The following is a 22,690-nucleotide window of genomic DNA, read 5'->3' as shown; positions in this document are numbered from 1 at the left end:
CGTCAGTATCATCAGCTGCATTAATTCTTGCACTATTGGAAAATTTTTTGTAAACAATGGGACAACATGCGCGCTATGATATGCAATGGTATCCTCAAGAGATGCGTAATTAAGTAAAGTAACTGACAATTTCTTTAGTATTGTTTTCTTCTATATTTCGTAGCATCTTACCTCCACGTTGCTTGTAAATAACTACCACAAAAAGCGCAGCTTTATCCTGATAACCTTTTGTACTAAAGCGTATTTTCCGCTGCTCTTTTCAGCTTACTGCCACATCTCTGCACTTTTTAAAGAATAGTGAATTTCTTCGGCGGCCTAGGCCTGGGCACAGCAACAACCGTTGTACAAACAAAGTTCATTCCACTCAACTCAACCTCGGAGCTAAAAAAGATCCACTCATGCATAATACTTCTGAACAATATATACTAAGAATATATTTAAAATATTCTTGAAAATGAGATCATTCAAATTACTTCACACGGATTAAAACATAGCTATTTGTGAAGTGTATGTCTCGATAGATTCGATTAGGAACTAACTAATATTTTGAAACAAAACCGACGCTGAGGAGTTTGTGGGGAACATCAACGTCATTTTCAACGGTATAAGCTTCCACGCCTATTGAACCCGCTGGTGTATATTCACACAAAACCTCCAGTAACGTACTGGGTGGTCGCGGAAGTGACAGTACATTTTAAAACGAGCTAGCCGCTTTCGAAACTGTTCGCTGCTGTCTATAGAAGATGAATTGGCGTATCCGCAATTACTATCCACTCGAGTTTGCCCCGAGGCCCATTATTATGCTTGCCATTCTTCTTTTGTCTTCTTTTTTTTAATTCTAACTGAACCACACTTCATACTACGCGCGCTAAACGCAAAATCTAGTGCTCAACCTTACTGTGGTAACATATTTCGAGTAAGAAGCCTGTCACTGAAAGCGTAATTAACTCTCCCGAGGTGAGAAACTCCGGCTTCGATACCTGTGCAGCGTTCACAACAGGTGTCCCCGCATTTATTGAAAGCGCGAAGTCCCCAAAATAAAGCCGTGATAAAAAAGCTCCCGCTTCGGGTCCATGCTTTGAACTTGACCTTCAATGGTCCGCAAGAGGAGCGATTAGCCACTTTACTCGACAATAGATCTTGTTCATTCTTCAGCACTACCCGTAATAAAGCTCAAAATTATGTTCAGTGAAATAACACATGACAGCTTTGATTAAGTATCAGGTTTGGCATTGTATACCTGTGCAATATGTTGCTAGCATATTTGCTGATTATAAGAAAATCATGACTGCTTACTTTCGAAAAAGGTTTTGAAGCGTGTTTCGCACATTAGTAGGAGCAAGGGCTTCTATAAACACATAAAATATTATCTTCCATAAAAACCTTGTGATTTGTAGTAAAACAACGCCAGAAAGTCATCTGACTGAAGTGAAGACGCGTCATTCTTTATGCCTTTCTTATGTACAGCGGAAGGTAGGCGACATAAGAGGAGCATTCTTCGATAGGTCGCTAAACCATAGAAGTTATCCATCGAAACGCATTAATTGGCCGTGCCTTAAAAAGGCAGGCGCCAGCACACTTCCGCTGCAAAAACAGATACAATTACTAACGGGAGAACGTGCCACATACAGACGTACATTTCTGAAAAAAAAAAACCGTTTCTCTGCAAAGCGAAGCATGGCATGCAATAGCGACAAACTAGAATTTTACACAGGATAGGTGTAACATTTATTGCACCCGACCTACGCTGTAGTGTAGACATTAGAGTACTTGATTGCTGAACCGAAGGTCACGGTTTTGATCCCAGCCGTGGTTACTGCTTTTGGTAAAGGCCAAATGGTATAAAGACGCGCGTAGGGTGTGACGTTAGTGCACGTCAAAGAACACCAGATGGTGAAAATGTCCGTAGCCTCCTGTGACGGTGGGCCTCATAATATCATTACGGTTTTCGTTCGCCGAACTGCCAATATCATTGCTATTATAGCGCATCATTTCTTGGGATCTGGTCTGGCGTAACCCAGCAGTATGGCTTGCGTTAGATAATGCGGCCGCTTCAGCTATAGCGGAGTGGTTTTCGTGCTGTTATCCTTCTCACGAGAAGTTAGCAGTGAGAGCCAAGCTCGTACGAAGCTGTCTGCCGATCTGTGTCGAGATTGTGAGCGCGCACCAGCCCTCATTTGATTTTAAATTTTATTGGTTATACGAGCATCAATTACACATTCCTTGTATACAGATGAGGTTCCCGGTGTATAAATACTAAAAACGGGACCCTAAGTTTAAACTACGAAAAAACTGAATGAAGAACCAATGGCGGAAGACTAGCAGGTGGTAATATTAACCATACACAAAGCAAAACAATCCGCAGCATGCCAGAACAGGTGAAACAGAAAGTGAAGTATAATCAATAGAATAAAATCAAAAGCAAAATGTTGATACTATAGGCATAGTAATGCAACGCGCAGTCAAATACAACATACAAAAATTGTACAGAATAAAAGTAGAAAATTGCACAAAAGATAAAAAATTGAATAAATCACATAAGAAAAAAAATAAGGACAAGTAAAGAAATTCAAAGAAGTGAAAAATACATATATACAATAAGATGAGCAATCAGCAGTTAATAGGAAAAATTTTAAAGATGTTTAAAAAGTGAAAATGCGCGCATATATTTGGGTTGAACGGGAAAACTACTACAAAGCTTAAATGGTAAAGAACTTACATGTTATTTTACTGTTATTAGTGCGAATGAGTGGTAGCAAGTAATCATGATTAGAAGCGAACTTTATGGGGTTAGTATTCTTGAGGAAGCTGCATTCAAAATATTCGAAGGAGAGCTAGAAATGAAGTAACCTTTACAAAAATAGACATAGTAGGCCAAATCATCCTAACGTATTATAATATAGCAGGCTGAATGCATCTGAACGCGAAGAATTATAGCTTATGATGCGCCGCCAAGGAAGTATACTGACCATCGCATCAACCTTGCGCAAACCAATACAGTGGCTGCATTCGAAGCGGCTATACGATTCAGTTTTTGACTGTATTCGTGCGTTTTCAAGTATAATGAAAAGTTGTGAACGAGAATTGCGACGCGTTTGTCGATCCAGGCACCCAGCCCACTTCAACGGAATCTGTCATTCGTTGCTACTTAATCGCGGGGCAGGCGCATCGTCTGCTAGGCCGAAAACAGAGGACACCTGCCAGTCATCCAAGGGAAATCGTTTTGTCACCGTTATGCTCGCTTGACTGAAAGTTGATTTTTGCAACCAGCTATTGCTAGGAGCTAATACTGAAATGTTTGTTGCCTAAATTTCACTAATATTTGCTACTGTCTAGTGGTGTAGCACATTATACGCAAGTCTAGAGTCCATGCGCTAAATAGCACAGCCACCTGACTTCTTCTAATGATATGCCTGATCACTCGCTTCCTTGGTAAAGCTTTTGAGTATTACATGTGTTGCCATTGAGAGAAAAAACTTCCAGTCATTGAGGAACTTTGCCAAGAAGAATGATTTGACCATTTCAGAGTTTAAAGCAATGAAGTCGTGGCGGAATGAAAAACAATGAAAATTAGCTGCATACGTGGGGCGATTCCTGCTACCATGGATGATCTTTTAAACAGACGCTGTTGTTCAATCTAAAATGTAATGCCAACACTCAACATCAGCCCATGTGACAAGCGTGTAAAATGAGGTGTGTTGTAGGTTGCTTAACCTGGTCTATATTTGTTGACGAATTGTTGTAGCTGCAATATGCAGCTCCTCAGCTCTGTTACTTTTTTTTTGTTCTCAAGTATTCAGTAGTCAGCAAAGTAGAGGCCAGATGCCGGTCGACCTGAACGCTTTTGCCTCATGGGGCCCTCTGCTCGGGCTTAAACACGCATTCATTACGGTACTGGAATCAATTGTCGCTTGTTTCGCAGTTAACTCTTGTGGTGCGCATGGGCTGCTATCCAGCTTCGGGACGTAATACTAGCGTTGAAAACGAAAGTGATTGCGAGGTAGCGTTGCTACAGATACTCATTCGTTGTCTGTTCGGATGCAGCGTGGTCATGTTCAGTGACAACAATTGCCATGCTTGCAAACTTGAAGAATATTCTAGAGCCACCACTTGTAACAAATCTTGAAATTTACGTGTTTTAAACAAGAGCTACATATTTGAATGTGGCTTGAAAGAAAGAGAAACCAGAAAAATAGGAAGGCAGGGAGGTTAACCAGATGCTAGTATCCGGTATGCTACCCTACACTAGGGTTGGGGAATAGGGGGTTGAAAGAGAAAGGGAGAGTTAAAAATAAATAAGAGAAAAACACCGACACACACGCACACACAAAATCAGTCCACTCGGAGATGTTCCGACAGGCCAGTAGTTCGCAAGAAGCCCAGTAGCGCTTACACGGCTTTCTTCTGTGATAATGAGTCATGACGATGGCGCAGTATACTTTCTTCTCACAGCAGATGGTCATCTAACCTGTTTAGTATATTAGAAAGCTGTTGTATTTCCAGGTTATATTTCGGGCAGCCACACAGGATATGTCGAATGGCTTCTTCATCTCCGCAGTGTACACAGTCGGCGGTGTCGGCCATACCTATGAGGAACGATGAATGTAGCTTGAAAATGTATTAAGAGGCCTATTATCTCGCTCGGTGAACTGCAAACACCCTTCTCCGAAATCAGTTGCAGCTGCAGTTTGAGGGAACGACAGCCGCACAGTGTATTAAGGCGAAAGCCTCAGATACGTCATCTAAAGCGGAAAATGATTGCCCAGTTCGTCTAGCGTTGGCGGCATCAATATGAGTTATCCAAGCAATGATTATTACGTGAACGTGGCATCACATGACGTCAAAGATAATAAAGCTTTGGGACATGTCGGAAGATCACATAACGTGACGTCATTATATTACCTCTTCGCATGATTGAAATAGGCCAATCATGAAGGCAATGCATAACCAGCTGAAGGACAGAATGGTAGCAATGTCTGCAATCTTTGTGGCAGTGAGAAATCCATGTTAGCCGCAAGAATACCTCGGAGGAAAGCAAGGAGCTTCAATACATTTAAAAAGAAGAAAAAGAGGATGGTTCTCGCCTTTGAGTTGTCTCAGGTAAATACTGAAGGAAGCCTGTGAGTTATTTTTTCTCTTCATCACTAGTGAAAAAAAAAGACATTCTGATTTCTTTCTGTTTGATATGCCCAACGGCACCCTACAGTATTACATACTGAGGCATGCAAACAATAAGTTTGTAATGACCTGAAACAGAAAATAAAACTTGATTACCGTGAACCTCTAATGAAAGTATCCAACCAGCAGCACGGCATGGCAATCTGCCCGCGGACTACATGAGGTGGGCATGGAAATAAACACGAACATGGTATGCGTACCTTCTTTGCTGTATCGCATTTATTTTCAGCGTATGTAGACTGGAAGACTGATAAAAAAAAAGCGTCATACATGATTCAATCGAAGCCTATCAAGCATCTCTTTGTTGCCATCAAGGTGAAAACAGTTCACCACTATGTCTGCGTTACTTTTCAAGCTCCTCTACCCGTGAAAGCCTGCGAGAAGCCGGATAGTAAATAAACGTGCACGAAAGCTTCAATTCACGAGCTTTCTATCCTGTGCTGCCGTTCAGTGCCAGCTTTCCGTAGTTATAGTCACTGTATATGCTACCTTCAGGTAGCATGCTACCTAAAGGTAGCATATACAGTAATTCTATTCGTAGTCTTCGCGCAGCCTTGCCACGCGGCAGAGGCGAGCGGAGGCGGACTGCGCCTTCGACGGCCCGAGGATAGCATGGACGAGAGCGTTCACCCGGGGACTGAAAAAATTGAGGAGGCGCTGGTATAGCCTAATTTTATATTCACTCAAAAGAATGAAGATTACAATATTATATATTACTACCCCAAGTGATTAAGGCATAGTTGATATGGTAATGAATAAATGCAAATCACAGTGGAAGTGATGCAGGAGGTGAAAAATACTGGCGTGCCTTGAATAGCGGACGGATACTGAAGGCCCACTTTTTTTTAATACGATCAATGTGAAAACGAAACTTCAGCGGGCTGTGGAAAATCAGGAATACAAATACCACAGAGTCTTCTATGGTAATAAAATGATTTGCTAATAGTAAGCAAAGAGAATCAAAGGCTTTTGATGTGGATGTAATACCAAACATTTAGTTTTAAATATAATAATGAGTGGTTCAATATTGTTACATTATTTAATTAAGTTATCAAGTGCCGCATTTAGCTTATTTAGTAAAGAACACTAGATTGATCAGATACAGATGTATTGCTGTGTCGTCTGCGTAGAATACTTAGCGGCATAGGTGAGTGGCGTCCGGCAAATCATTATTTAAAGGACAAAAGCAATGGTTTCAATATTGAACCCAGTGGTACTCCTTGTTTATTAATGTTTGGAGCAGGCAATGTTTCACGTGCATACACCACGAGCTCTCGGTCACCTAAATAATGCTCTAAACATAATATAGCAGGGCCAATGATCTCATAGGCTTCTCGTTTACGACACAAAATTGTGTGAAAAATGGTGTCAGCAAATTTAGTTATAAGTTCTAGGAAGACGGAACCAACTAATTTGTTTTCTATCAAAACTGTTTTCATTAAAATGTGTTAGACAAAATGATACTAAATTGGTAGAACTTCCTGCTTGAAAACCGAACTCTAAGAGTCTGTTATGTAGGATTTATCTAAGTATTTTGTTTGTCTGGATAGGCATGACTTTTCACCCATTTCACTGAGGGAGGAAAAAAAAGTATAGAGACGGTAGTTTGACAGCAGCTCACTGTTGCCTTCCTTGAGAACCTGCATCAACTTAGCGCGTTTTAATACCTGCGGAATTTCAACAGTTTTGAAGATTGAATTATTTATTACACCTAGGGGTTAGCAAACTGTGTCAGCTACCACTTCAAAATGGCGCATTGAAATACCATTCAATCCAGGGCTCGTTTTGCGAACATTGCGAATAGTAGATACCACGTCACTTTGCGTAACCGAAAAAAGATAAAACGAATAACACAGACGGTTAATTTGATCACAGGTACAGCATCTGCCCGAAATATGCAACAAGCCCCCTTTCCTTCCCAACCTCGGGCTCACCTACACACACTTTTATGAGAAGGAACCAGTCAACGCGTTTCGGGTGCACTTCGCAAGCTTTCAATGCCACACAGTTCATGCGACGCATCGAGCGATGATATCCATTGGACTCGTTCTGTGGATTTCATGCCAACCGGTTCTGCCCCCGCGATCTCTGACGACAGCGCAGCTCTTGCTGACAGGCTTGCCCTACGCCATCTCCTGCCGCCAACAAGAGCTCTCACTGAGTGATGCCCCGTCCTCGGACTCCAGCGACTGTATCCATCTTTCCTATCTTCACCTTGCTTCTGGGCGTCGCTGTCCCTGCACCACGCTCTCTCCTTCCCCCTCTTTATCTCTATACCTTTAATCTTATTCTTACAATCCCTCCTTATCCCCATCCCCCGTGAGCAACTGTTGAGGTGTCACACTCTGATGCAGGCAGTTACGGCACTCACTTTTCTCTTCTTTTCTCTATGCCCCACCGCGGTGGTCTAGTGGCAAAGGTACTCGGCTGCTAACCCGCAGGTCGCGGGTTCGATTACCGGCTGTGGTGGCTGCATTTCTGATGGAGGCGGAAATGTTGTAGGCCCATGTGCTCAGATTTGGGTGCACGTTAAAGAACCCCAGGTCGTCAAAATTTCCGGAGCCCTCCAGTACGGTGTCTCTCATAATCATATGGTGGTTTTGGGACGCTAATTTCCACATATCAATCAAATCAATCAATTATTCTTCTTTTCTCTTTAGGAATCACATAAGAATGTCAATTCAGAATATTACGGTGACGGCGAGAATGTACTTCGAGTATCCATAAAAATCCTAACGCAAAAATCAAAAGCCATCGTCACTTTATAAAGCCATTAAAACATGAGATCCGCACTATTATCTCAAAAACGTACACATTAATCTAAACATCGGAAATTTAAATTTCATTAAAGGCAATTGTTATCTTTGTGTTTCAGCGCGCATAAATTTTATAGGTAAAGAAACTAATAGAAATACTGAGTAAAGTAGACATAAAATAATCTTGAAACTCAGTTTCATGATTTCACGCAACCGTCGACCGAAACAATATATAATGTTCGCGTAGGTGCTCTTCTTGGATATCCATATGAAAGCAGAGGAAAATATATGTAAAATATTCACTATGGGACGCGTTTATAAAGCATGCTACGACACCCCAGAGCAGATACGGTTTGTCAAACGGTGTTCGATCTTGGGTGGATGGCGCGACTCAGCGGGGGTGTGCCACAATGGCACAGGGACACTCGATCGACCCGCGGGGGTCTCTAGTGAGTGGCGTCATTAATCACTGAACGCCGCCGCGATCTCCAATGATTCTTCCAATTTGTCATGGTAGTACCCACCAGTACCCGTTCCCCTGAACTCGGTCGCAATGCTTTCGCAACCGTCTTGGCACACAATTTAGCACACAAGCGTTGTCGAACAACAGGGAACTAACGTGGTGCCCTTGTAGTTTGTGGCACTCAAATTAAATTTCATTAATCGTTCACCTTTGTAACTCTCCCATTGTTAAATTGCCTGAAAAAAAAAACAACCATATACTGGAAGGAGACAGCTATAACATTTTTCAAGGGCACGAAAAATATCGACGCAACTGTAGACAATTTATCTGCTGCATTTAAACGTAGTGTTCATGTTGCAGATAAATCTCTGGTTAAATACCGTTAATAACTGGGCCAGTTTGCTGCTCGTATCTCTTCGGTGATACTTTACAATATTTCAATAACTGCAGATAAATATAAATAACCAGGTGTCTAGAACACGCATACTGAACACGCCGCGATACGATAGGCGACTCGTTAAGTATTACCGCTAAGTTACGTATGATTTGCCCAATATAATTCACGAATTCACTTGATGGAATGTGAAGATTTTTTAAGACTCCCGATTTCTCCTTATATCTATATTGAACGCCCTCCCCCCCTGTTCCTTCGCCCTATACAAGCAATAAGCAATTCTTAACTGGTTAAGATTTCCACCTTTTCTTTTTCTCCTGATCTTGCACTCTAAACACACACACTCATATATATATATATATATATATATATATATATATATATATATATATATATGTGTGTGTGTGTGACGTATCAAGCGATGGGTAGTAGAGGCAGAGGAAGAAGAAGTGAGAACGAAATAAACATGGGGTATGCGCCAGGCCACGTCGCCCATTCATCATAGCGTCACACAAGTCGACAGGATGAAGACCTGGCAGCCCCTTCATTAGTCGCACATCATCGACAAGGTTCTCCGCAAGACACCCTGACCATAAGTGAACTACCAAACCAGAATCTAGCAATACACATCGGCGAGCATCATGACGGAATCATCGACCGACCTTCCCATCCCCAAGTACACCGGAGCAGCGGACGATGGACCTGTACAGGACTGTTTCGACCTGTTCGAGCTCCACGCTACCGCTGCATCATGGTCGGAACGGGAGATGGTCACCAACTTTACCGACTACGTCACTGATGAGGCTTTTAAATTTTACCTCACCCACATATTCGACAACGAAGAATCATGGCAAAAAATCAAAGAAGAAATGATCATTCGATTTAAAGATTACGATAAGGATTCACTTACAACCCGTGATCTGAAGGCAATCGATCTCAGTTGTCACAACCACCAGCAGTCTTCAAGCACTAAAACAGCCAAATCGAGTCGGCCATTCCCATTCCGACAAGACCTCTTCAAACATCCGCTCACTGAAAGGCATCAAGGTCTATTTCCACGAAGAGTTAATCTTCCACCTTGTTTTGCTACGGCACGACAATTGACCTCTACACCATTACTGCACCATAGGAGTCGTGTTACCGAACCATCCAGTGCACTGTACTCCCCGCATCGTACACTTGGCCCACCACGTGGTTTTTCGTCACTTTGCTCTTCAGTTACTGACAACGCCCACCTCACGCCTCACACGCTCGCTACGGTTGGTATACAGCTGAGGAACTCCGAATATACTCAGCCAAGCCCAGGCTCTACCGTCCATATTCATGCATCAGAACAGTCAACCTGCAAAGTTGCGCAGACAGAGAAACAATCCCAAGCAAAATCCGACCAAATCAAGCGTTTGTCAGTGTCGCCGTCGAGTTCCCAGCCACCTAGGAGTCCAAAAAACACAGTAGGCTCGGAAAAATCAACTCTCAAGCACTGCCCTGTACCAGAAGCGTCTATTAAGAACGGCGTTGCAAGAGCCTCCAAAGACTTCTCTGTCGATTCTAGTGCACCACCTTCATTTTCTTTCGAGAATCGCGACAACCGAACGACAACCAACTATCTGCTAGTCACATCAACTATGAAGAAAAAGCAGGCTCGTGTTACTAAACGAGTACCACCTCGTAAGATTCCGCAACATCAGCAGTGCCATCAAGTACTCAAAGAACTCCGGAAACTACGGCAGTTACATCAAGCACAACGACGAACTAAAATGAGATCACAAGCAGATCTGTGGCTTAAGGATGGTCGTCAGAAACGACACCAACTAAAGGAAAGACCAAGTCAACATTTGAGCCATATTCGTAGAAGGAAACGTCAAAGAAGTCTTCTGTACGAGATATCAAGGCTTCGTGTATTCTCCTACCGATGGAGATACCACCACAGAAAACCACGAAAGAGACTGAACGTTCCCATTTGCAAATTGCAGGTACATAGACATTGTATCATCAACTTCGGATCTCGTGAACCCAATCCTGAAGCAATGCTTCTGTCTCAGCCACGACAAAGAATACAGCACCCGCGGCAGAAAACTCGGCGCCTACGACGTCCGACCTTCAAATTCTACAAGGACGTCCAGCATCGTTGGTTCTTCGCAGCTGCTGAAGCCGTGTCATGGTCAGTGCAGTTGTGCAGGACGCGGTTATCTTCTCCAGAACGCCACAGTCAGCCTCGACCACCAGAACTCCTGCGTAAACCAGACTGCTGCACTATCTCCTGAAGTCTTTGAAAGTTTACGGAACTCCCCTGAAGCATAGAACCAATTGTGACTTTTGACATTCGTGACTTTTCAACCTCTCCTTGTTTAATTTTTCTTGTTCATAATTCATGCCTTCTTTCGGGGGAGGGGGAATCGTGTGACGTATGAACCGATGGTTGGTAGAGGTAGATGAGGAAGAAGTGCAGAACAGAATAAACATGGCGTATGAGCCAGGCCACGTCTCCCGCATCTAGCGTCACATATATATATATATATATATATATATATATATATATATATATATAGGGAAGGGATATGGCACAACAAGGATAAATATTATATATATATATATATATATATATATATATATATATATATATAAAATAAGAGAAAGAAGTGTATACCTAAGGGCTCGTTTTTCCGTGTTTTAACACAATAATAATGAGATCTAACAGACAGTAATGCCAAGGAATGTACAGGGGAAGTTATTAGAACCAATTGAATGTAAATAAGAAGAAAGAAAAGTGGATGAAAAAATAACCAGCCGTGAGCAGGAATCGAACCTACGACCTTCGAATAACGCGTTCAATGCTCTAACCACTGAGCTATCACAGCGGCATATATATATATATATATATATATATATATATATCTATATATATATATATATATATATATATATATCTATATATATATATGTATATATATATATATATATAATAAAATAGAGGTGTTGTACGTCGAGAAAGGTTAAGACGCAGCTTGGCAAAATGAGCTTTAACAGGCAGGTCTGGCTAATGGCGAACGGCGAGCGCGAGCTACCACTGCAGCCACCGATCATCGTCGTCTTCTTCATTGCCAGCAGAAGTTTGAAGTTTGAAGTTTATTATTATTAACAGACTGGCGATACATAAAATGAAGAAGACGTTTTACAGACTAGGGTCCCATAGTCCGAAGACTGTAGGGGGACCCACGATGAAGAAAGCATGTAAACAAGTGCAAAGGCAAATGGCAAGACAATGTAATATTAACAAAACAATGCTATAAAGCAACAATAGAAAAATAACGAAGCGATAAAACATAGTAATAATCACAACTTCAACAAATACAATCGCTAAGTCAAAATGCAAAAAGGACAACATAGAATAATTTATAGTGATAGAAGATATAATTTCAAAGTTTTTTTGAATGTATACAAGTTGGATAGAGACTTTATATTTGGTGGAATAGAGTTCCATAATGAAATAGCTGTGAATGACAAAGACTTTATGCCGTAATTAGTGCAAACTCGGGGTAGTAATAAATTTCGCTCCAATGCGAAGCGAGTGCGGTTAGTGTTTATCAATAAGTCACAGTTGATGAGGTCGAAGGGTAGCCGACGGTGAATTATATTAAAGAACAAACAAGTACAATGAAATTCAAATAACCTACTAATACACAGAATATTGTATTGTCTAAGCAAAGAAATAGCGTTCGAACGACGAGGGCTGAAAGTGATAATGCGGATTGCTTGGTTCTGTATATGTTGTACAGATGAGATGTACGAGTGATAGGTGTTGGCCCAGGTAATTATGCCATAGTTAAAATGACTATGAATAAATGAGAAGTAGAGCGATAGTAATGCATTAGTGGAAAAATATGGCCTAGCTTTAATCAATGCACGAATACCAAAAGCAGTCTTTTTCTTTATGTCTAATAAGTGTAGACCAAAATTAAGGGTTATGTCTAAACGTACACCGAGAAAAGAAACAGTATCACAAGCATGGATAGTATTAGGACCCATAGTTATAGCAGCAGAAGTTAACAAATGTTTATGAGCAGACCTGAAAACCATGAACTGAGTTTTAGAGGGGTTTATCGTTAGATCATTGTTGTTGCACCATAAAACTACATCGCTGAGTACAGAGTTTAGTTTTGATATTAAAGATGGAACTGTTTTGGCCTTACATGATACTGTGGTGTCGTCAGCGTACAAAACACAATGTGCAGAGCAAATGACGTCAGGGAGATCATTAATATAAATAATGAATAGGAGGGGGCCAAGAATGGACCCCTGCGGAACACCTTGATTGGTAATCTTAATGTTAGAGTAAGAGCCACCTGTAAAGACCACATTTTTTCGGTTAAACAGGTAACTTTTCAGAAAATTTAAAGCTGGTCCAGTAATACCATAAGAATCTAACTTATTGAAAAGAATGGAGTGATTGAGCGTGTCAAAGGCTTTAGTTAAATCCAAAAAGACTGAACCCGAGAAGTTACCAGTATCAATGGAATGTTTGATGAAGTCTGTCAAAGAAAGCAGAGCAAGGTTAGTGGAGCTTCCATGACGAAAACCAAACTGGGAAGGTTTTATAACATTAAATTTCGAAAGGTAAGAACTAAGACGCTTTACAAACAGTTGTTCAATTAGTTTACTTAATGATGGAAGAATAGAGATAGGCCTATAATTTTTAATATCATCTTTATCGCCTTTCTTGAAAATTGGTATAATTTTTGCACGCTTTAATGAGTCAGGAAAAGAACCTTTAGAAAAAATGAGATTGATTATATGGGTTAAGGGCTGAGAAATTATATGAGCCACCATCTTTAAATGGTGTGCACAAATGTTATCCAGACCGGGAGAAGTATTTTTAAGATTACGAATAGCTGATACTATTTCGTCAGAGGAAGAGGGAAAGAGAAAAAATGAGTGAGGTAAGCGCGGCAAACTAGGTGAAGGAACATTTTTTGAGGAATTGGATGACGAACAAAAATACTCAGAAAACGCATTAGCAATGTCGTCAGAGTGACAATAAGTAGCGTTATGGTGAGTGATTTTCGTTATGGGCGAGTTAATTGTAGGCGAATTCAAGAATTCATTGAGCAGTTTCCACTGTTTTTTATGATTATTTTTGTTCTTTATAAATTCCTCATTATAATAGCGTTTCTTGGCAAGTTTTAGCAAAGAGTTAAGAGTATTACAGTAACTTTTATAGCGAAGTGCCAAGGCGATATTAAAGGGTTGTCTCTTAACTTTCCTATAGAGGTTATCCTTCTTTCTGAGACTGGTTAATAAGGCAGATGTCATCCAAGGGCTTTGAGGCTCTTGGTATTTCTTGTTATAAGCAATAGTGTGAGTACTAGAAGAAACAGCTTCTGAGAATAAAGAAGAAAATGTATCAACCGCTGATTGTGGATCAGCTTGCGAGCTAACTTTGGACCAGTCACAGTTTGAAATTGCACTGATGAAATTGTCTTTGTCAAATCGCAGTGCAGTAAAAATTGTGTTGATTTGAGTTATAGGGCTATCAAATGTGATGAAGATGGGATAATGATCGGTAATATCGACATCAACCACCCCGGACACTCTAGGATTAAAGTTACAAAAAGCATGATCCAAAAGAGTGTTAGAGCCACGTGGGTTGGATCTAGTGTACGAATCGATGAGGCACGTTAACCCGTACCCTAGAAGGCAATCATTATAGGCACTTGTAGTTCTTGAATGAGAATCTAATAGGTTAATGTTGATATCGCCTACCAACAATACATTTTTGTTCTCCATTGATAGAGTGTTCAGGACAGTCTCAAGAGCCGATAAGAACTGGATAAATGAGGAGGAAGGTGAGCGATAGATGCAAGCGAGTATTAAATTTTTTTGATTATGAGTAACCTGTGGCTGTTCAATTTCTATCCAAACTGATTCGCAATAGGGGATGGTAATATGAAGGTCCAATCTGCGAATATAATTAATGCCAGAAGAAATGAAAATGGCTGAGCCACCATAGTTGTCAGATGCACGATGACAGTATTCAGATTTGTACGACGTAAAACCATATAGATTAGCATCCACATCGGAAAGCCAGGTTTCTGATATACATATAAATGAAAAAGAGTGTCTGGTAGAGTGAATGAAACTATTAATGTTGTCGTGATTCCTTCGCAAGCTACGTGCATTGAAATGAACTAGAGAGCGTTGATTGTCAGATAGAAACGAAATAAATTCTTCAGCAGAAAAGGACATGATTGACAAGTACTCGTCAAGGACAAAAAAAAAATTAGAAAAAGAGAGAGAGAGAGAGAATTGTCCCTAGAATCGATAACACGCGACTTAGTTGAAAACCCGAAGGTCGTTCTCAGACTTTAAGATGAACACTTTGCTGCTGCTAGTCTGACGAGCCTTAATCTGGCAGTTGTCCGTCCATAAAAACTGCCAGCTCTTCTCCTTCTTAAGAGCTAGTGCCTTAGAAAACAAGCGTTTGTTCTCGACAGTAAGGTGATCATTAACGAACACAGCAGCATCAGTGGAACCAGAAAAGCCAATTTGGCCAGTACGTAGACGGGCTTTGCGAGCCCTACGAACAAACTCGCCTTTCTTCTCGCGGCAACAAAAGCGAGCGATAATGTTCTTCTCCTTAGACTTTGTGGCCACACGATGGACAACGTCCAAGTCAGAGGGAGAAACAGAGCAGCCGATGGCATTGCCAATGGTTTTCACGATTGCAAGGCAATCTTCATTTTGCGTGACCGGAACACCCTTTATCTCAACATTATTCAGTCGAGAATACTGTTCTAGATCAGCAACTTTTTTTTCCAACGCCTCATTTTTTGCGGAGAGTGCGCGGTTCGCAGTCACCAGCTCGTCCTGCCTCACCCTCATGTCATCAAAAACATCACTTAAGTGCTGAACACTTTCCGCCAGAGTTGCGCATTGATCAAAGCCGAGTTCATGTAGCTTGTTAGAACACTTAGAAACAAGGTCTGCAACCACACGTTCAAGCCTACCATCGAACAGACTTTCGAGCGCGTCTATTCGCTTAGCAAGCTCGGTATTAGTAGGCATAGTGCAGTATACAATGTAACAACTTGGCAAAAGCAGCAGTCACGGCTAAGAATTAAAAAAAAAAAAAATAAGAAAAGACAACTTGAATACCACAAACCTGCACAAAGAATGCGTAGTTTTTAGATGCGAGTCAACCAGCCGTAACGCTGCTTGCCAAATGAAGACGAAGCACTTGCGACGTCCTTATATAGGCCTGAAGGGGCAGGCACCAAGCGCTGCTCGGTAACAGCAGATCTCGTGGCAGCACGATAAATGCGGGCGTCGGATCTCGTCGATGAATTCAACGATAAAAACGCTGATTCGAAGAGCAGACTGCGCCGGCGCACTAAATCCTGTCGAAAACCACGCTGGCCCAGAAGAAACAGGCCGCTACGGCAGCGACGGGAACAGGCTGCGACGGAAACTTGCTGAAAATCTGCACAAAGAATGCGTAGTTTTTAGATGCGAGTCAACCAGCCGTAACGCTGCTTGCCAAATGAAGACGAAGCACTTGCGACGTCCTTATATAGGCCTGAAGGGGCAGGCACCAAGCGCTGCTCGGTAACAGCAGATCTCGTGGCAGCACGATAAATGCGGGCGTCGGATCTCGTCGATGAATTCAACGATAAAAACGCTGATTCGAAGAGCAGACTGCGCCGGCGCACTAAATCCTGTCGAAAACCACGCTGGCCCAGAAGAAACAGGCCGCTACGGCAGCGACGGGAACAGGCTGCGACGGAAACTTGCTGAAAATCTGCACAAAGAATGCGTAGTTTTTAGATGCGAGTCAACCAGCCGTAACGCTGCTTGCCAAAAAGCAGAGCGTCCGTTATTCAGATTCATTAATTCGTTACAATTACTCCCCGCGAAGTAAGGAGCCATCCTGGCGACCTATGGACAAGTAAACACGGGAGGGTCGTAGCAGGGCTTAAGTCTCGAGACGTGGACAATTTCCTGGCCACGACGACGTTGGTCAGAAGATGGTTCCAGTGGCTCGATGAGGTAATTCACTGGTGACGTTTTTTGTAGCACACGATATGGGCCGTGATACTTGGGGACCAACTTGGTAGAAAGGCCAGGTGTAGCCGAAGGGACATGCAGCCAGACGAGTGAACCTGGATCGTAGGAAGTAGTGTTATTTGATGCGTCATGGTGGTGTTTTTGGCGTCCTTGGTCTTGAGTTGTGAATGATCTTGCCAGTTGGCGGCATTCTTCAGCGTATGTAGCGGCTTGAGACAAAGTCGTGGACTCTGAGGAGTCAGGTTTGTACGAAAGGATGGTGTCCATAGTGCAAGAAGGTTCGCGTCCGTAAAGGAGGAAAAAAGGAGAGAACCCAGTAGTGCTTTGAATGGCGGTATTATAAGCGAACGTGATAAACGGGAGCACTCGGTCCCAATTGTAGTGGTCTGACGAGATATACATAGACAGCATGTCACCAAGGGTGCGGTTGAAGCGCTCTGTCATTCCATTGGTCTGGGGATGATAGGCGCTTGTAGTGCGGTGAACGACGTGGCACTCACGCAGCAATGCTGTGATGACGTCTGACAAGAATACGCGACCACGATCACTCAGTAACTCCCGAGGTGCTTCATGCCGTAATACGATGTTGTGAAGAACGAAAGTCGCAACGTCCTTTGCTGTAGACAAGGGAAGGGATGAAGTTTCGGCATACCGCGTGAGATGGTCGACGGCAACTATGATCCAGCGGTTACCGTCAGCGGTGTTGGGAAGGGGACCGTAGATATCAATGCCGACGCGGTCGAATGGTCGGGACGGGCATGGTAAGGGTAGCAAGGTACCGCTGGCGTGACAAGGGGGAGTTTTTTGTCGCTGGCACGTCGAGCAGGCCCGAACGTATTGTCGTATAAAACGGTACATGCCACGCCAGTAATATCGGAGACGTATGCGAGAATAAGTCTTCAAGAAACCTGCGTGGCCACATTGAGGGGTCGTCATGAAACGTGGAACAAATTTCGGATCGCAGATGACGTGGAATCACGAGTAGCCACTGACGTCCACCGGGTGCGTAGTTGCGTCGGTACAGCACGTCGTCGCGAGTGGCGAAATGCTCGACTTGCCGACGCAATGTGCGAGAAGGGGGGGAAGCCGTGTGCCCAGCCAGGATGTCTAGAATCGAAGCAACCCAAGGGTCCTTGCGTTGCTCAGATGGCATCTTGGCGATGGTGACGGCAGTGGCATCACAGGTTAGACTTTCGCAGCAGTCCGGGTCAGGGGGTAGCGGCGAACGGGATAGGGCGTCTGCGTCCTAATGTTTCCGGCCGGAGCGATAGACCACGCGAATATTATATTCTTGGAGGCGTAATGCCCATCGGGCGAGGCGACCGCTTGGATGCTTCAGTGACGACAACCAGCAGAGGGCGTGGTGGTCAGTCACGATGTCAAAAGGGCGCCCGTACACGTAAGGTCGAAATTTCTCTATCGCCCAAATAATGGCGAGACATTCCGTTTCAGTGACTGAATAGTTGGTTTCGGCTTTGCTAAGAGTTCGGCTTGCGTAGGCAACCACGTACTCTTGGAAGCCGTCTTTCTTCTGTGCAAGAATAGCGCCTAGCCCGACACCACTAGCGTCGGTGTGGATCTCTGTGGGTGCCGATGGGTCGTAGTGTCGCAGAATAGGCGGCGACGTGAGGAGGCGGCGCAGTTCATTGAAAGAATCGTCACAGGTGGCAGACCAGACGGAAAGGTCTCTAGAGCCGGTGAGGAGCTTGGTCAAAGGAGCGATGATCGTCGCGAATATGCGGACGAAGCGCCGGAAGTAAGAGCAAAGGCCTATGAAGCTTCGGAGCTCTTTCATGGTGGTCGGTTTGGGAAACGCTGAAACGGCTGTAAGTTTGGCAGGGTCAGGAAGAATGCCGTCTTTTGAAACCACGTGGCCAAGGATCGTAAGCTTTCGCGCAGCGAAATGGCACTTCTTCAGATTCAGTTGCAGCCCCGCGGCAGAAATACACGCGAGGACTTTCTCGAGGCGGGTTAAATGGGTTGCGAAATCGGTTGAAAAGACGACAATGTCATCTAAATAACAAAGTCAAACGTTCCATTTGAGGCCTCGAAGGATAGAGTCCATCATCCGCTCGAAAGTAGCTGGTGCGTTGCAGAGGCCGAAGGGCATGACTGTAAATTCGTGAAGCCCATCGGGCGTGATGAAAGCAGTTTTTTCACGATCGGCCTCTGCCATGGGTACCTGCCAGTATCCAGAGCTCAGATCTAAAGAAGAGAAAAATTCGGCTCCCTGTAGGCAGTCCAAGGCATCGTCAATGCGTGGCAGCGGATAGACATCCATGCGCGTGATTCGGTTGAGACGCCGATAGTCCACGCAAAACCTGATGGATCCGTCCTTCTTCTTCACCAACACAACTGGAGAGGCCCAGGGACTGCTTGACGGTTCGATTATGCCACGTGTCAGCATGTCGTCAACCTGTTCATTGATGGCACAGCGTTCGGTAGTCGACACACGATATGGACGCTGCCGTATTGGCGTCTCTTGACCGGTATCTATACGGTGAACAACAGATGACGCTCGACATAAGGAAGGCTGATTGTCGTCAAACGAGGCTCGAAAACGCTGTAGGAGCTTGATCAGCTATTCCTGCTGCCCAGGGGTGAGGTTACAATCAATGGACTTGCGGAATACATCTATAGGTTCATTAGCGTTCGTTGCGGGTGTAATGGCACAAGTCGGTAAAAATGGCTTGTCTGGATAGATCGGGTCTTCGAAAATACAATTTAAGGTCTCGAGGCTTCCCAGACACTCGCCGCGTAGCAGGATGTACGGACATGCAGAAACGTTGCACGCATAAAGTACCACCGAACCATTGGAAAAGTTGATGACGGCAAACGGGAGGACGATGGTTCGGTGTTGCACACTAGCTATAGCTGGCTGGAACAGGAGCGTCGAGTTAGTAGCAGCAGGGGAAAACACAGGCACTAGGACGGCGGACAACGGCGCGATGCGGACGTCAGCTGCGGCAAACACTTTGGAGGGACTGTGGTGGTCGATATCAAGGCACGGATTCGTCAACGTGAGTTCAGCACGAGCGCAATCGACGAGGGCCTGATGGGTAGAAAGGAAATCCCATCCTAGTATGACGTCGTAAGATGAACGTGGGAGAACAACAAAGTTGACGGCGTACCAAACATTTTGAATAAAAACGCGTGCTGTGCACTGAGCTGTCGGCGCGATGAAATGGGAGGTGGCTGTACGCAGAGCAAGATTCGTAAGCGGCGTTGTAACTTTTCTCAAATCGCGACACAGTTTTTCACTAATTACAAAAACGACGGCGCCTGTGTCGACAAGTGCACGTACAGCAACACCTTCTACTAGCACATCGATTTCGTTGGTCAGACAAAGAGGAGGTCTTAGAAAGTTCGACGACGACGCAGTTCTTGCCTCCGGAACTGCGGCTGTCAGTTTTCCTCTCGAGCGGGGCTCGTGCGCCGAAGCATCGGGGAGACAGATCGGCGACGGGGCGGTAATGACCGGCGAAAATCGACAGGGCGTCGTGGGGACAATGAGTCGGTGATAGGATAAGATGGTCGCCGGGGATTCTGGGCAGCCTGGTAATTTGCAGAATTCCCGTGGTCTGGAGGCTGGAAGTTACGACGGCGACAGTAGCGTGCTATATGTCCCACGAAACCGCATGCGAAACATATGGGCCGATTATCCAAGGTGCGCCATGGGTTAACGATAGAAGGTGCAGGGGGCGAAACGGGATGGGGTGCCGTGTATGTAGGCAGCGTCGTAGGGTAGGAGGACCCGGTGCCCCTCTATGCGCCAGAGACAGGTGGGGCTGAGGGTCTAGCAACGACGGCAGCGTAGGTCAGCGGCGTAGGGACAGATGGCGATGGAGGCAGTGCCTGCGTGACCTGTGTCTCAATGACCTGGCGTAGACGTGGGTCCAACGATGTCACTGGCGCGGATGCTTCGGCCACAAGAGAAAGCTGACGCGCAACTTCTTCACGAATGAACTGTTTGATGTGGGGCAGTAAGACGGTGTGATTAGCAGCGACATCGTGCACGAGGGCGGAAACTTCAGCCGTATCTTCAGCGGCCCTGCGCGTCGAGACACGCTGCTTACGCAACTCGTCGTACTCCTGACAGAGCTGGACAACATCAGTGATGGTCTGTGGATTCCTAGCGACGAGCATCTGGAAGGTATCGTCGTCAACTCCTTTGATGATGTGCTTGATTTTGTCACGTTCGGTTAGAGATTCATCGACGCGCTTGCAAAGAGACAAGACATCTTCAATGTAACTTGTAAAGGTCTCGTCCCTGCGCTGAATTCGACTACGGAGACGCTGTTCCGCGCGAAGCCGGCGCACGGCGGGACGACCGAAGACCGCGGCGACGGTGGTCTTGAAGGCGGACCAGTTGGTGATTTCGCCTTCGTGGTTCTTGAACCAGAGGCTGGCCACATCATCGAGGTAAAAGCGCACGTTTGTGAGCTGGTCGCAGGCGTTCCACTTGTTGGAAGCGCTTACGATTTCGTACTCGACGAGCCAGCCCTCGACGTCTTGTTCGTCGTTGCCGCGAAAAATTGGTGGGTCGCGTTGCCGAGGCACGCCAGTACAGTAGACTGTCGTTGGTAAGGCAGCTTGAGAAGGGCCAGGAGCAGTCATGGTGAGCGGTGAGGGTAGCGTCCGATTGCGAAGTTCCAGGTTGATGGGAACCCCGGCTCCTCCACCACTTAAAATAGAGGTGTTGTACGTCGAGAAAGGTTAAGACGCAGCTTGGCAAAATGAGCTTTAACAGGCAGGTCTGGCTAATGGCGAACGGCGAGCGCGAGCTACCACTGCAGCCACCGATCATCGTCGTCTTCTTCATTGCCAGCAGAGCGTCCGTTATTCAGATTCATTAATTCGTTACAATATATATATATATATATATATATATATATATATATATATATATATTCAGCAGGAAGTTCAAGGGGTCTGGTACGTATAAAGAACACAAGCGAGTACACGTACGAAAGAGCAATACTTTTATGCCAACGTTTCAGCCGTGGCACGGCCTTCGTCAGGGAAAGGACGAAGGCCGTGCCACGGCTGAAACGGCGTTTCCCTGACGAAGGCCGTGCCACGGCTGAAACGTTGGCATAAAAGTATTGCTCTTTCGTACGTGTACTCGCTTGTGTTCTTTATATATATATATATATATATATATATATATATATATATATATATATATATATATACGCTACTTTTCGTGGCTCTATAGGATGAGAGTATGGCGTTTTTTGCCTCCTTCGACAGCGGCCTCGGTAGCGCAGTTCACACTCAACTTAAACCATACAGCGTAATCGGTCTATTGCCCCACTTCTCCACTCCGCTTCCCACGTAGTGGCACACGCTTACTGACGATACCAACGTGACGACTACCTCTTTAACTGATAGATCACGTATTGCTTTTTTTTCATTTCGAGAAAGTATAGCCTTGCCGGGGCCCTGCTGTTTTCGCTCCAATTTCGTTCTGATCTCACCTCACTGTCACCTTCCGGATCAATGGAGCGTAACGGTGAGCCAGAAGGAGACCGTGGGCGTGGAACATCTCTTTGTGGCTTTTTTTTTATCTCCACCCCGGAACACACCGACATCTCAACTTGGAGATCGTTCTCGTCTTGGCCGCTGCTACGCCCCACGCTACCTCCTGTCACTTGATAGAAGCCCATTTCAACTCTTGTCTTTCGCACGCGACCTAGCAATTACGGCGGCCATCCGACCACGTCAAGTCCGGCACTCCGTGCAGGGATTAGCTTAGCACTCCCCATCGGTCTGACAAGCTCCTACTTCCCGCTGTACTTTCCCATTGCCACGTTATGATGTGGACTATCCACATCA

General features: G+C 44.5%; 1 long non-coding RNA gene across 2 annotated transcripts in view; it reads right to left on the bottom strand.

Annotated features, from left to right (window-relative positions):
- Window positions 1-1,772: 1,772 nt before the first annotated feature.
- The window catches only part of LOC142803720 (uncharacterized), a 147,607-nt gene continuing 126,689 nt past the window's right edge, over window positions 1,773-22,690 (bottom strand). For both annotated transcript variants that reach the window (XR_012894244.1, XR_012894243.1), the window contains one exon: window positions 1,773-4,586. This is a non-coding gene — a long non-coding RNA (uncharacterized LOC142803720). The remainder of the gene's footprint in view (window positions 4,587-22,690) is intronic.

Source organism: Rhipicephalus microplus, chromosome 1, assembly GCF_043290135.1.
Source record: "Rhipicephalus microplus isolate Deutch F79 chromosome 1, USDA_Rmic, whole genome shotgun sequence".
Classification (NCBI taxonomy): domain Eukaryota; kingdom Metazoa; phylum Arthropoda; class Arachnida; order Ixodida; family Ixodidae; genus Rhipicephalus; species Rhipicephalus microplus.
This window is presented reverse-complemented; position numbering and strand designations above follow the sequence as displayed.